This window comes from Pieris rapae, chromosome 9 (genome assembly GCF_905147795.1).
Source record: "Pieris rapae chromosome 9, ilPieRapa1.1, whole genome shotgun sequence".
In the NCBI taxonomy this organism is placed as follows: Eukaryota; Metazoa; Arthropoda; class Insecta; order Lepidoptera; family Pieridae; genus Pieris; species Pieris rapae.
In genome coordinates, this window is record NC_059517.1 from 4,217,159 (window position 1) to 4,233,096 (window position 15,938).

At 32.0% G+C, this 15,938-nt stretch overlaps 1 protein-coding gene across 1 annotated transcript in view; it reads right to left on the bottom strand.

The window, feature by feature from the left end:
- Window positions 1-15,064, bottom strand: part of LOC111001106 (protein turtle) — a 41,825-nt gene extending 26,761 nt beyond the window's left edge. The window contains exon 1 of the mRNA XM_022270815.2: window positions 14,756-15,064. The gene's annotated coding sequence lies outside the window, so the exon portion shown is untranslated. The remainder of the gene's footprint in view (window positions 1-14,755) is intronic.
- Between the last annotated feature and the right edge of the window lie 874 nt (window positions 15,065-15,938).

The following is a 15,938-nucleotide window of genomic DNA, read 5'->3' on the forward strand; positions in this document are numbered from 1 at the left end:
ACTTAATTTGATTTGGAAACCGTATAGGTACCGGTTAAAGAAACAAACGGTTAAGACGGAGATGTGATGAATAAACTCAGGCATTGTTTACCTTCATATTAACATCTATGTCAAGCTCGGTTGAATGAAATTACAAAAGCGACGGGCGTGGAGGTGAAGGCGCCTACGCAATCTTCGCTCGACTAAAACAAGAGATTCTCTAGCTATTTTAATATCGTTTTTGGATATTTCGGCAAATTACGATTTAATTTGTACGCTATAAGCTTTGAGCCTTCATTTATACCCTGTTCCTAAGCAATACTGTAAGAAATTCAAATGTAATATTACTAAAAATCATATTTCAAAGTTAGGACGTTTATATATATATATATATATATATATATATATATATATATATATATATATCTACATATATAAGACCTCATATAGTAAGAAAAGGTGTTTTTTTATTCTTAGAATAGCTTCAAGTTTAAATTTTTGATGCAAAATGTTAAATAACGGTTCATCTATAACAGTAAATACGAACTTTGAGATAATAAGTTTAAATTTAACTTTAAAATAGACAATAACAGATATACATTAATGTTTTCACTAGATGAGTAGGTGGTGCACAAAGTCAAAGTCAAAATTTATTTATTCATATAGGTATGTACACTTATGAACGTCAAAAAAAAGAAATATTATATGAATCTACTAATCTATCTAATTTTACATTTACTGCCAGTTCTCAAATTAATTTGTTAATCAATTAATTAATAGTTACATTATATATATATAAAGGAATTAAAAGCCTGAAAGTAGTTAAATTTAAATTAATATTTATAATGTAGAGCTTAAATATTATTTTTATTGAAAAGTTAATTTTATTTTGGTAACTTCATAGATAAAATAATTAGACGCAAAGCTTAATTAATAGCTCAACGTTAGAATGGAATAGGCGCCCATCACGTCTCAGACCGGTCCCAGGTCAACGAACCTAGAGCCTAGCTCGCCATGCTGTCTTTGGTTTCGTCGTTTAATTTCAAGTTTCAGCTGATACAGTTATGAATAATATTCACATATCAGAAAAAAACTATAATTAAATAAAACAGTGTTTTCTTTCAACGTCTATATTAGATAAACACTTAATTAATTGAAACGTGGACGCAGTATCATTTAGTAAACGTTCTTAATTTTGTATTTAAACATTGTGTGAATTATATATTACAACTAGCTGACCCGGCAAACGTTGTTATGCCATGTTTTTTTACCAAAAAATTAAAGTTCCCTTATGTTTTATTTGTTAATGTCTCTCTATATGATCGTAGAGAGGTGAAAATTTAGGGTTGCATATATTTTTGTATGGTGTATCGTGAAAAAATAAAAAAGAAAAATTTTGTCTAAAAAATAAATTAAAAAAATTTGGGGTGGACCACCCTTAACATTTAGGGGGATGAAAAATAGATGTTGTCCGATTCTCAGACCTACCCAATACGTACACAAAATTTCATGAGAATCGGTCGAGCCGTTGCTTAGGAGTTCGATTACGTACCCCGTGACACAAGAATTTTATATATTAGATAAGTATTTATATTCATCACTAGAATACTATGATTAACTATGATTCATACATTGCTTAGCTGCTTTGGACATATTACCAGAAACTAACCAAATAGTCACGACAAAACTGGTAATGGTAGGAAGGTGTGATGGCAGGAGATGTCGGGGTCCATCGCCTACGGGTCTGACCAAATTAAGGCAATTATGGGTCTCAACATCCGTCATACTCTAGACAAGTGGAGGATAGAGCAGTGTCGAGGCAGCAAATAGACGTATCGGTTTTGACTTTTCAAGACAGACACGATCTTCAGTATTGAAGACTAAGACGAAGAGATTGTTTTAACATATTTATCACATTCTGCAGCTCATTATTTATATGTAACTGTAACATTGAATAAAAATAATAGAGCATGTATTTTAGTAAAATTTTAATGTTCAACGAACATTGTAAATGAACAAAAAGTAACCAGCTGCGGAAAGCACTGAGGCTTGGCAATGCAGACATTTAACTGCACCTGTTTCAACTGGATATTTTAACAAGCAATACAGTTATGTTTTACCTAGGTGATTAACAAAAATCTATTGTATGATGAGCGTGAATTTAATTTTTTACTTATTTTAATATTCGCTACATGCAAATTCACATAATATACGTACTGACGTAAATGTTAAAACAATTTATTATAGTAGAGAATACATAATTGAATGATTTATGATTACAAATCCAATTTTTTTTTTAAATATTTTTGAAAATGACAATAGAAGTTTTTATAATATAGGATAGGACATGTTTCCATTGTACAAAAATGTGATTATAAATACATGGTTGGCGAATAAACTAAGCCCGGGCTTTCACGTCGAGATTTCGATTTAGAATGTAGATAAAAAAATCTATAAATACAATCAAAACAGAGAAACATTCAAATGTGTCTGTGTTCCATTGCGGGTTTTTATATACACCACAGTGTGTCGTAACCTACAAGTATGCCCCAAAATAACAGAATAACCGCATAATTCTCGGTCCGTAGTAAATTTAGCTGAAGCTTTATCCTCTTTCGAGTCAATGTAAATACCATTTTATTCTGATCCTATGGTAAGTCGTGGAAAGTAATTTAATTATTACAAAATAAGAAAAAAAAATGTACATTAAAACTTCAATGCTTCGTTCCATTTACTAAAACAATTATTTACTACAAATACATAATTACTGCTTAATAAAAGCAAACTCTGTCTAAAATAGGTACTTAAGTATTTTAACAACTAAGTTCTTTAGTATTTTATGGTTACCTACTTAAAATACGCTATGTTACATTCTTCTACGCATAAAAATCTTTGCAAAGACATCGCATCGAAAAACTTCAGAAGCTTAAACCGTCAAACAATTTATTTAATTGGCTTTCTCAGCAAAACTAGTAACGGAATAAACAAAAGCAAATTCTTTGCAAGAGCCCTAACTGTGAGTTGACATCGAATAAATTATCGCAGTCGTCGAAACCTGTAAACTCGTAATAGTAAATAAATAAAAATAAACGTTAAAATATCGTTATTTACATTTTTGAAATTGTTAATTCTTTTTATATTTAAAATGCATAGTTTATTTTGTCTTCGTCAATAAACAGTTAAATAAGGTTTATTTGTTTAATTATTACACAAAAAACGGTTCGCTTTTATTATTTTTTTTTCTCTTAATGTGACAGTTTACTCAAAGTTAACTTAAAATGGCGTACACATTATTTTTCTCCAAGACCATAAAACTAGTTTTGGAATGTAGTCGAAGCAAAAAATGGATCTAGATGCAGGATGCCACCATAATACTGGCGTCAACCTTTTTTGCACGACACTGCATCCTGATAAGCCGTGAGATGGCAGAGAGTTTATTGCCAATTCTTCTCTTCCTTTCTACGCCCTTGATTTGAGAACTGGCGGTAAATGTAAAATTAGAAGCATTTAATGTATATTTATTTTTTTCACGTTCATAAGTGTACATTATGTTGCCTACATGAATAAATGGTTTTGAATTGAATTGATTTTCTAAGTTTTAAATTTTAACAAACTGAACATTTACGTTATATGAATCGATTCAGTAAATGCTAGTATGTACATTTACCTACATAACAAGAGAATTGTTTTTTCCTATTCATATATAAATAAATAAATCATCGGCTATTTATCATAGCGTATAACAAAAAGACTGACGCTTCGCTGAATAAATTCCGTGATACGTGAAGACTAAATTGCCAACATAACATCAACGATAAATCACTCAGCCAAAGAACCAATCTCTTTTACGGTTTAATCAGAGCTTGCCCTATCTAAACAGTTTTTACAATGGCACGATTGCAAAGAGATATTATCGTCATTCAAATAGCACCGTGTATGCTGATTAAAAAATTAAAACGATCCCGGATTATATGCAAAACAATTTTATTCCAGATTATTCCGCTGTTCAATCGTTCTGCGAAGTCATCATTGTGCTATGCGTTTAACAAGTTTACGGTGTTTTTGCATCATAGATTATGAAATCGTGCAGAAAATTATGAATGTAAGAATATTTACTATATCCTACTGTAAATACCATCATAAATTTACGAAGTATAAAAAGTTATGGGGATAAATTACTTAAACACAAATTTCTTACTGTATGTTGTTGAAATCAATGTTTAGTCTTACGTATGATAGCACTAGTGGAACATATCTAAAGGATTAATCCTAAGGTCTGGGATTTAAATTTCTGTATCTAATTCGTGATAATTTATTCTTCTTAACAGAGAAGTAGGTGATCGGTCTGTGCCTGACAAACGCCGCCTTCCTTCATGGTGTGAGCGAGTGTAAAATGCATAGATAGTTCATTGGTGAACAGATGGGGCTCGAACCAGCGACGGAAAGAGAGTCGGACGTTGAAACCACTAGGGCAACACTACTTTGTCACCTATAAACTAATTTCATACCAAATCATGCCCTTATAAAAATTTGCATGACCATGCACAATGTAGTTCAGGCATTACAAAACTAAATGTTAAAAAGTGTCATTTGTATTACGAAATAAATTTTATATAGTATATATAATATATATACTCTACTAAAGTCTCATTATTACTGTTCTATATTGCATCTGTACCGAATAATGAGGGACCCGTCATTGGATTTCATTCCCGATACTATGCTTACGTTTGTAGGTATACTCTTAACCTAAAAATTCAATGATATATAAACTCACTCTCTATTGGGTGATTACGTTCAAACATTATGTCTACTATAATTATAATAAATTGTTATAAATAAATTCTGTTGCAGTTGCAGAAGGATGACTCGTTTACATTATGTATTACATAAAAAATAGAAGAATTAGATGCTGAGTAAAAAATATACAATGTTTTTGAAGAGAGGCAATAACGATGCCGAGTAAAAGCAAAATCTCTTATCTATTTGTGAATGTCGTAGGCTTTTAGCTTAACTCTTCGTTTAGATATGAATCTAGATTCTACAGAATTTAATCTGAAAAATTAATATAGCTTCAAAGGTGAGCCTAGCATGTTTGAAATCAACGAAGAAGGCTTACGGGTTAAAATTACATTCCGTTTAAAGTGCAGACGGCCATATAAGCCACGACAGAAAATGCAATATACCTACTACAATATACTTAAAATGCACGAGGGCAAATAATTTGTCTTTTATACGCCGAATTCTAAAACAATTTTTTTAGGTAGTTTTTGCCGCGCACCACCACTTTGTGGAATCAGCTGCCCACTGAAGTATTTCCGAACCAATTCGACTTAGGGTCCTTCAAGAAAAGAGCGTATCAATTCTTAAAAACCGGCAACGCACTCACGAGCTCTCTGGCATTGAGAGTGTCCATGGGCGGCGGTATCACTTAACATCAGGTGAGCCTCCTACCCGTTTGCCTCCTGTTCAATAAAAAAAATAGGTAAATTAACTGTCAAATAAATTAAGTCATATAGTAGCAAAGGCTATATCAGTACTTGATACACGTATTTAAATAACATTGAGAGTGTCCATGGGCGGCGGTATCACTTAACATCAGGTGAGCCTCCTACCCGTTTGCCTCCTGTTCAATAAAAAAAATAGGTAAATTAACTGTCAAATAAATTAAGTCATATAGTAGCAAAGGCTATATCAGTACTTGATACACGTATTTAAATAACATTGAGAGTGTCCATGGGCGGCGGTATCACTTACATCAGGTGAGCCTCCTGCCCGTTTGCCCCCTGTTCTATAAAAAAGAAACCATCGTATTTGTCTTTTTAGGCTTGCCTATGATTTCTAATTTCCCATTACCATCATTTTAAAGCAGAACAACTGTTTTTATACTAATAGGCGTTAATATTGCCATAACTGTATCAACCTGTTTTCGAGAAGTCAAAATACCCATAACAGGCTGTTTTAATCAACAATTTTTAAAATGAAATAATAATAATTAAGTCGAATATAATGCAATGGATGGTTGATATTGATATGTCCCTAATTACAAATTAAATTTCAAAATAATGATAGCTTAGTTGGGTGATGTAACTGTTCCATGCAATAATAAGAAAAAAATTAGCTTTCTAACCTCGTCCGCTTTTCTTGCAGAGTCTAATGATCGGATTAGTGCCGGTGACCTACTTGATTATAATAACTATACGTTATACATCATAAGTGGCTTGCTATGTAAAAAGATTTTATTTATAATAATCGTCAAAATTCATGTAAAACATTAGTATTTAATTAATTTTATACATTTAACGTCGGAAAATAATTATTGATTTATATAACTTAGTAACATCCTCCTTCAAAGGAACGCATAAAAAATATTCAACAATTTAAATTAATAATGGAAACAATATGAAGCGAATACTGTAAGCGATTGTATAGCAATGCCTTTGTAAAAATGCAATTGCTCTTTTATGATCGAACTATATAAGCTATCAAAGTTGAAGTTAGGCTTTAAATCTAGTTCCATTACAACGCCATATTCTGAACCTGTCGAACTTTGCCCGTACATTCCGTTGCTCATGCAAAAGCTCTCTAGCAAATGGAGTGAGCAATATTAAGATCACTACTTATGGGAAACTTAACTGAGAGAGTGGGTTGAATTTGAATAATATTAGGAAGAACTAAGTCCAAATTGCAATGAATATGATGAACGTATTTACTGACCATTCACTAAAGTATAAAAACTTTTAGTAACTAAGTAGTAAGGTTAAGTTATTCAGGTCCAGTATTTATCGAAATATAAAGTCTTCTCGATTCAAAATCAATCAGTAATATTTCCTTAAATGTAATATTTTTTTTTAAATATAAGTTTTACTGCAAGAAACTTCTGCACAGATAAACACAACAAAAAAACCTTGCTAGTCTAGAAATTGGCAATTAAAGTTTGCTTTGCCGAACTGGAAGGCAACTCAAAAGAAACTTATTACTATAACCTTGTATAAACTACTTCCAGGGAAATTGAGTTACAGTTAGAAGTGGGTGTAATAATGCTCGCTCATCGGTAAGTTCAGAACGGCGAAGTAAGCAGTTAATTAACCTGCACTTGATGTGTTCTTCAAACAGAATCTAAGAGCTAGCAACGTTTTTGAGAGAGAATTTCAGGTAGGCCAATTTTTAAATATTCTATCTCTCTCACTGCACACTGATGAACGCAACCACTACCACCAGCCAGATAGTCCATCCAAAAGATAGTCTGTCCGGAAGAGTGAGAGAGATAGGATATCTAAAAACTGGCCTACCTGAAATGCTTGTTATCCTGACGTTGCTAGCTCTCGTACTACATATAAAGATATGAGAAAACTTTTGACTATGCATAACAGAATGCGTAACGAATCAAAATAGCTTTTTCTGCGATATGGAAAAACATTATATATTTACAGAGAACGCCAAAAGGATGTCGAATTTCGACGTCACGCACTCGATCAAGCAGAAATGTGAAATATTGAGGCGCAGGTATTTTGAAAGAATAATTATTACATTCGTGACTGTTATGTATCAAATAAACGCAAATTGCGTACATTTTATATGCAACATGATTAATAAAAAATGTGAGACGTTTTAAGCAGAAATAAAAAATCCATATACTTGCATAGCACAGCATCAACATGTTATGGATTGTTTAAGAAGCTGAAACACACAATTTAACTCTTAAAAGATGGTGAGCAGACGTAGTTCTTCTTCATGTTGGATAGTGAAAATGTCAATTGTCGAAAATAAAAATGTCAATAAAACAAACAAGAAATTATTGAGGCATTGATATCAAAACGCATAATCTGAGTAATAACCGGAAATGTAAAAAAATAATACTTTCAGCATGCTTTGCCTTATTACCATTGCCGACAAAGATTTAGAAATACGTCATCAGATCAATGTTCTGAGTACAATAGCGAAGAAATGTTTTCTGATTGAAAATTTTATACTTGCTTACATATATAATAATAATATAATAATATATTTATTTTATTTATATAATGATATAAACAGAAATATTTTATGTATTATTATGCGTCCTGCGTTCTCTAGACCTTTTATTTTATTTAATACTGTCTAGAGATAACGCGAGTACAAATTTAAATAAAAGCGCGACATTTACATTTTTAATTTTCTCGCTGACCACGATGCTGTGAAGCTCCCGAAAACGAAATAATGTATTACATTTCTGTGTATATTCGTTAAAGAAGTTTTATTTGACTTCATTCCATAGAACCTAACCATTATGCATTGTATAACATGTATTGTAAATAGGGATTTTCTGTTAATCCGTAGAGAGACCGCTTTAATTATATAATTCTAGTATAAAATTACTTCACGAGAATAATTAGAAGCATGTTCCACTAAGAATGAATCCCCATGACAAAATTAAGACCCAATTTTTTGTAATAGAGAAAGCTACTGCGTTTGTTAATCTACCTATTTAAAAATATAAGTAATGAAAGCCACTCTACCTTTTATTTACTTCACCATAATTATGAATACATATAAAATTTGTTATATGGAGATAAATCAATCACATGCCCATCTGGTGTTAACGTAAATATCCTATTTAATTAATCAAGCGGTGTTTGTTATCAATAATAAATAAAATAAATCAGTGGCGCTACAACCTCTTTTAGGTCTGGGCATCAGATTTCTGAATCTGTTTCATGATCATATTTAAATCTAATAGCCAAGTAGACGATCAGTCAGTCTCCAAGTGCCTAAGACACATCGTCGACTTTTTGGGTCTAAGACATGTTGATTTCCTCACGATGTTTTCCTTCACCGTTCGAGCAAATGTTAAATGCGCACATAGAAAGAAAGTCCATAGGTGCACAGCTTTAGGCTCGCTGTGGACGCCCTCTGCCTCACCTAGGGGTTATAGGACATAAAGAAGAAAGAAGCACAGCTATGAGAGTCGCACGCTGAAGCCACTAAGCCAACACTGCTCACCTGGTGTTTGTTATCAGGCTGTATTATATCTAAGCGTTTAAGTATTTAAGGGACTGTCCTAAAGAGATAGATAATTTGAAGAAAAAAACGACGTCGCCGCTATTATGCAGTGTTCTTATAATTACAATCTTACATCATGATAAAGTATAGTTGCAGCATGAGAACAGAAATGCATTGTGTAGGTTTTGTTCATTATTTTTCGTGAGATCTGTTCGACCTCTATCGTCCAGACAGATGAGGTACACAAAGACTTATCAAATGTTAACACGCCTATTGATAAACTATAAACAGGATCAACATTTGAAGCGGCTCGTAAAAAATTGTTGGCGCCAAAAATTGGTTGGCGGTTGTATATGAGAGTGATATGTAAAACCTGCTTTATAAGTTTTTACTTTATTTAATGGTTCTTTATTTTAAAGGTTTGTTGTGTTAGTTTAATAATATTATATTGAATTTTACAAAGGCTGAAAATTCGAAATACGTCTAGAGGAGTGTCGTCTTACGGCTATTTGCGATGGCTTATTGACAGCAAACAACGTTGTTAGCAAATACGTTCTCGCCGCCGGGCTCCAATGCAATGTCTTTATTCGACTAAACTCCGACAACCACATTGGTAAACATCAATATCGCAAAATTCTTCTATTTTATCTTCTAAGATAAAACTTTGTATTTATTTCAGTTAAACATCTTTAGTCACTAAAGATTGAAAATGTTGTTGAGACGAAGTATTTTGATGCTAAAGTAAAACTGGTATTCTATTATTGACTGACCATGATTGACCAGGACAAAAAAGAACTTTTGATTCGTTAAGTTTTATTAAAATACCATACTTAGGTAAGTATGGTATACATACCTAGGTAGGTATGGTATTAATATATATTTTAACCTTTATAAATCATTCAATTACGTGCGTCAAATTCAACGTTGTAGAAATTGAATGTTTAAAAATATTTACAATAAATCATTATGTTAAGAGGATGTGACATAATGTTACACGATTTTCATGAATGAGCAACGCGAACGAGCACCGACAATGCTATATAATTTATATTCACTATTATCATCTGTTAAAGTTTGTCCTTGAAATCGATGTACATCATTTTATCACGAAATTACGCGAAGACAAGTGCTCAGACCGGGCATCGAACCGGCTTCGCAGCAGGTTTTGACCGCCTTGACCACTTCACATCCGTCAATTGAAATTATGTAACGCACACTTGAATAAACCGTGAAAATATTCTTATTACTGGCTTACGTTTGGTCTTTATCAAAGACATTTGAAAGCACATTATTCTACGGTATTATTACTACAGGAATAAGACATCGATATACAAAATTACGGCTGCTTGGGTGATACATTATATGGTATAATATAACAGTACGAATTACTGCCTGTATGGGCAAAATGGACTTGAGAACCCCAATGTAGTACTAATGAAAGATTTAATTTAAACAAAAATTAAAAACTTAACAAATCTGATTAAAATGAATTGCAAGTAAATACTTCATTAATTAATCTTAGCCAGCCTTAATTATCTCGCGCCCTCGCTATATACAATCGTTAACAATTTTAATTTGCAAAACACAATTTTCCATAATTAATTCACCCGTTACCACTTAAATATCGGTCAACATGACGCTGGTAATTAAACGGTATTTTCATAGCAATAATTTGGAATACTTCATAACTTACAGTTGAACTTTGACTGTGAGCTAAGTTTTTTTTTTATTGTTTTGTTAGATGGTATAAACCTCTTCAGAAGATAAGTCAACGCAAACATTGTAGTTGTAGTAATAATGATCGGCGTATGTAACAATTTTGTCTCACTCTATCATTTATTAAATATTTTAAGTGTTACCATATCGTGTTTCAGAGCGGCCGTGGGAAGTTACAAAGAATGAAGGCATTTTTATTTTCGCCACACTTTTCCCAGGTAACAGAGCTGGTAAATCTTTTTTCGACATCGTGTCATGTGTTGTTGCTATCATTAAAATTAATTACAGCATGAACCTAAGTATTATTGTATAGTGTAATGGATAAAAATAAATTACATGCATATAATTGTTTCTTTATTTGTAACAATCCGTAACGTATATATTTACCATCGAGATGAAACCTCTTAAACTCTATAGAATTATGTTTGTGTATTAGTTTAATAGTAGATATAGTAGTGTTATGCGTAGTTATATATAAAAGTTTACTTTTATGAAATACAATTCAAACAGACTTTTAAAATAATGAATACAATCAAGGAAGTCTGATAAACACAACAAGATATCTACCATCTGCTGTATATAATGACTTGTTTTATAAAAACTTAGAATTTGTCTTAACATTTGGTTGGATCTGACCTTTGCATTTAACAAGATTAAGAAACGAGATCAAATAAAGACGGAATGGTCTTCAAAAGTTAGCGGCAGACGTTAAATGTAGAGCACTTTCGTGTGAACAAACTAAATAATAGACTACGCTTAACTAACAAACAAATAGAATAAACAATATAATCATTACTAATAATCAAGTTTCGACCAGAGACTATCTTTAATGGCAGAAACAAGTTTATACTTAATCTACACAAGCGTATCCGAGTAAAATGTATTCGCCGAGGCAGGCCACACACATGTTACTATAGCACGGTGAGAATTTTAATCTGGAGCGGAGGCGACCCCTCGTAAGTGGTACAAAGTAACGCTTCGTTGACTTCGGCCATACCAAGGATGAGAAAGCGCATACCTTTTAGCGACAAAGGGTTTTTTGACGTGTAATCACCATCCGTTTCGCGTGATATATTTTTAGATCCATGTTCCGATTAGAGTGAAAATGGTATTCTAATTTACTGAGACAAATTGAGTGGCGACAGGAATATAACATATCGACATTGAAATTTATTTAAGCGGAATAATTATACGTATGGTTGTTATTCGGTTTAACAATCGTTTTTTTTAACAGATTGTAAAACTACTAACTGTTTTTTTGTTAAAACCTATAAGGGACGTATGGCAGACTTAGTTATTTCAATACTTTTAAAGCGGGAATGTGAAATGATTGAGAAGTCGAGTTTCTTATGTTATCATATTTTTTATTATAAGGAACACGTATGATATAATATTCAGGTTAATTGTTATGATTTAACGTCAAATGTAAAATATTGATAAAACGTCGAAATTACTCGACTTGGTGAAACAATAAAATGTTACTTTGCATATAATAATTTAATATATTTCTTAACGCAAGAAAATGCGCAGTCCATTTATTATGGGTATACTTGAAAAAACTCTATGTACTTACTATATAGAGTTTTCATGCACGCATCGTTTTATCTATAGAAGTGAGACATTAGCAACTTGTTTCGAGAAAATTCCAAACCTTCGTAAAAAACTATGTGTAGGTGTCACAAGCAAATAGACACTAATCGGTTCCCTCGGGAAGTTCTACTTAGACAGTTTTTTAACGTTCATTCTGTAATGTCCGTGTCAATAAAATTCCGCCTACAATCACCGTTACTATGAAAAACTCTTTGTAAATTGAAAATGAAAACAGTTTTGTTGAAATCTGTTATAACTTTATATTTACATTTCAATTAAAAGACCAGACTTGTTTTGCTTTTATTTTTAAAATGTAACGCAACAAACACCCCAATTCACAGTTGCCCATTGCTAGGAGGCAGGCAAATGTGTAGATGTTAACAACATAGCGATATAAAATAACCATTGTAACTTTTGCGCGTAAGACTAGTTTATAATTGAGATATATAATCGTTAGTTTCTAGTTTTACCTCATATTACCTAGTAATAAGCAAGATGCATAGAATAGATATACAAAGTACTTGTATAGATAATTAAAAACCTATTAAAAAAATTATGAAACCATAAAAAGTGCAGCTAGCACTACGTGACGAACGCTGAAAATCAGTTTAAACCAAAAATTTTTTTTGTTGTAAAAATTTATTCTTTCAATTTAATAATGGAATAATTTCTGTGAAGTGAAATTTTTTTAAGTTAATAGCATGGCCGCCTTTCCTATTACCATTAAGTACCAAGTGTAAACTATTTAAAAGTCTAAAGAGCGTACTTACGAACTTACTGTTCTTAATATGTTTGTCACCCACTGAAGAGTAGATACAAAACACACACAGTCAAATAGAAGATAACCAGTAGGTACCTTCGCTAACAATTTATATATATATATAATAATATTTTGTATATGTTGCGTAGATATTATTTGTATGAATTTTTAGATTTACTTACTATGTGTGTGTTTTAATCCTGGTCTCACACTATTACAGTAAACAAAAAAACCACAAGAAAAGCAACAAACATGAGACAAAAATTTACGACATGTCAAATACAGAAGAATGATCATATAAAAGATGAAATAGTACTTAGTAAATATGCAGATATTGGGAATAGAACGCAACTACATCAAATTAATAATTTGATTAAGTCAAGTTTTAATAGTTTTTTTTTAGAATAAATACCTAATCGATCGAAATTTTATCTGTTTACTGTCTTAACCGATCAATGGTTAAATCAATGTTTTTTTAATGTATACTTAAAGTATAACTATGAAAAAGTCGTTCCTCTTTAAAGACATATTATATATTATAAAACTGTAGTTACTTGAGCATTAAAATACAATAGTCACATACAAATAAAACTGGACTTTCATAAAAGAATCTGCATTCATTCGCCGTTCACAGATAACAGAGAAGTTAAAGCCAAAATGAAAGTAATACATTCTACACATTCACTTATTTAACATTCAATTTGTGTATTTTTTTTTTCTTATTTAATGTGTACGCTGTTTTTTTTTGTAAATCCTAATTAATCATAACACCGTAAAGTTAATTACCACCTACAGTGATACACAATTAAGTAATGATTATAGATGGAAAAAATGGAGAAAAAATAGATATATGTACCATTTTTTTTTCTAAAATAAGGATATTAAAAAATATATGCATTGTATTACTTATTGTGGTAACAGTTCTGGCCCAGTTTCAATGGGCGTTATAACTTAGCGTAAGTGATGTGGTACAGTTAAATGTCTCGGCTATTGTGTAACTATTAGCTGAGATTATAAGAATAATTCAACTTTTTCCTATTGCGTTACGCTTTAATGGTTGAATCATAAGGTTTCACTTTTCTGCAACCCATCGCATAATAAGCTTTATAAAAACACCGTGGGAACGATATCGTAACTTTATTCTTATATACGAATGAATAAAGTGAAGTAGTATTAATGCATGTAGTAGTACAATACTTCAATATTGTGTAAGCAAATAATTTACCAAAAAATGGCAATATCTTCTATTATTATTTTTATAATTCTTCTAAAATTTTCTACATATATATAAAAGAATGAAATAGGTTTCAAAAACGGAATAAAACCTGTTTAAATATTTAGATTCACATTGTATTAAATAAACGAAATTAATGTCTCTCATTTTAATAAGACAACACGTTATAACAGTTACTTGAAATCTTTATCTAATTAATATTGGTTTAAATTATTATAATTATGTATATATTGCTTTTTCTTCACAGGATATATAATGTTAAACGGCACATTAATAAGAATTAAATTGTATTTAAAAAACGTAGAATTACATTGTCATAATACATAAGAAATACCAATAGATTTTAATATTAAGTTAAATCAGGTATGACATTTTGCACGTTTAAAATATTTAGCGTTCATAATAAATTATCCCGACACTTTTAACCCAATTAGTTAATATTTCTCACCGATAACGAAAAGGAATGTTAGGTATATTCTATGAATAGATCTCACCTTTTTCCAAGAAACAGCCGGACAATCCCAATTCGGATATGGGTCCCGAGGTCCGCAGTAGTTAAAATTGCCGCATTCCACTACAGGGCGCGAGGCAGACGCAGCCTCCCTATCTGGACCGGTTGTTTACTACCGCGCTGGTCATCCAAACTACCGTTTAGACTGAAATCATCACATAAACACCTATTGAATCACTATAATTGTCTCGTCGGTGTGGCAGATCATGGCTGCGCGATGTATTTTAAAAAGATCGTTCACGATCAATGCGCGGGTATCCGAATAACAAATTACAGGTAAATCTTGTGTGACGATGCGCACAAAACTGCCGCGGTTGGCTGCGGCGATGCCAGCGCCCTCCGCGCTCACCGCGCAAGCGCCACGCACCTCGCGGCTCTCCTGCCCCTCTCAAAAGTCAACTAGGTACCTAAAGCCTCACATAATAATATATCCATACTAGAAACATTTTTTGTATGAAGTCTAGGCTCTTGACATAACGAGCCACCTAACGGGAATGGGATAAGCACCCTCGCGTAGGAGTATCTCTACTGACTTCTGGTTCTAAACTATAATGAATAAAGTTATACTTCATGTTTGAAATCAGAACTCTGCATTTAAAATGGAACTCAAAAGGTTCAATTGTATTGGGCATGAATTTACTGAATTTTTACATAATGGTGGATGTTCGTGCAATATAACTGCGGGGGCATGTTCATGTACATATTTAATAAAAGTTGCTACAGGTTTGACCTACTTTATAGACCACACAAATATTTAACCAAGTGCGGGTGTGGCATTTCACCCTTGCAAAATGTGGCACGATTTCTATGCATTCCGGCTACTCTAAAATTTAATGTACCTACCTATATGCTAGCTTTATTGTGTATCTTGTTTACATTTTTTAGCTTGTCATGGTAACAAATAATTTTACAACAATTATACTTCACAACATCTTAGCAATTCGTTATCTTAAATGAGGTTTCCTTTTAGACTAGATCAATCGTATCTACCCTCAAATTGTGTCGAAAATATTTTAACCCCAAAAAATTATTAGATAAAAGACTTGATTTCGACAAAAAAAAGAAAACTTTAAAACTCTATAATAAAATAAAAAGGAGACCGGTTGGTAACTCGGGAAAATTGTATACGCAAGTTCAAGCACATCTTACAAATTTCCACGCAATAT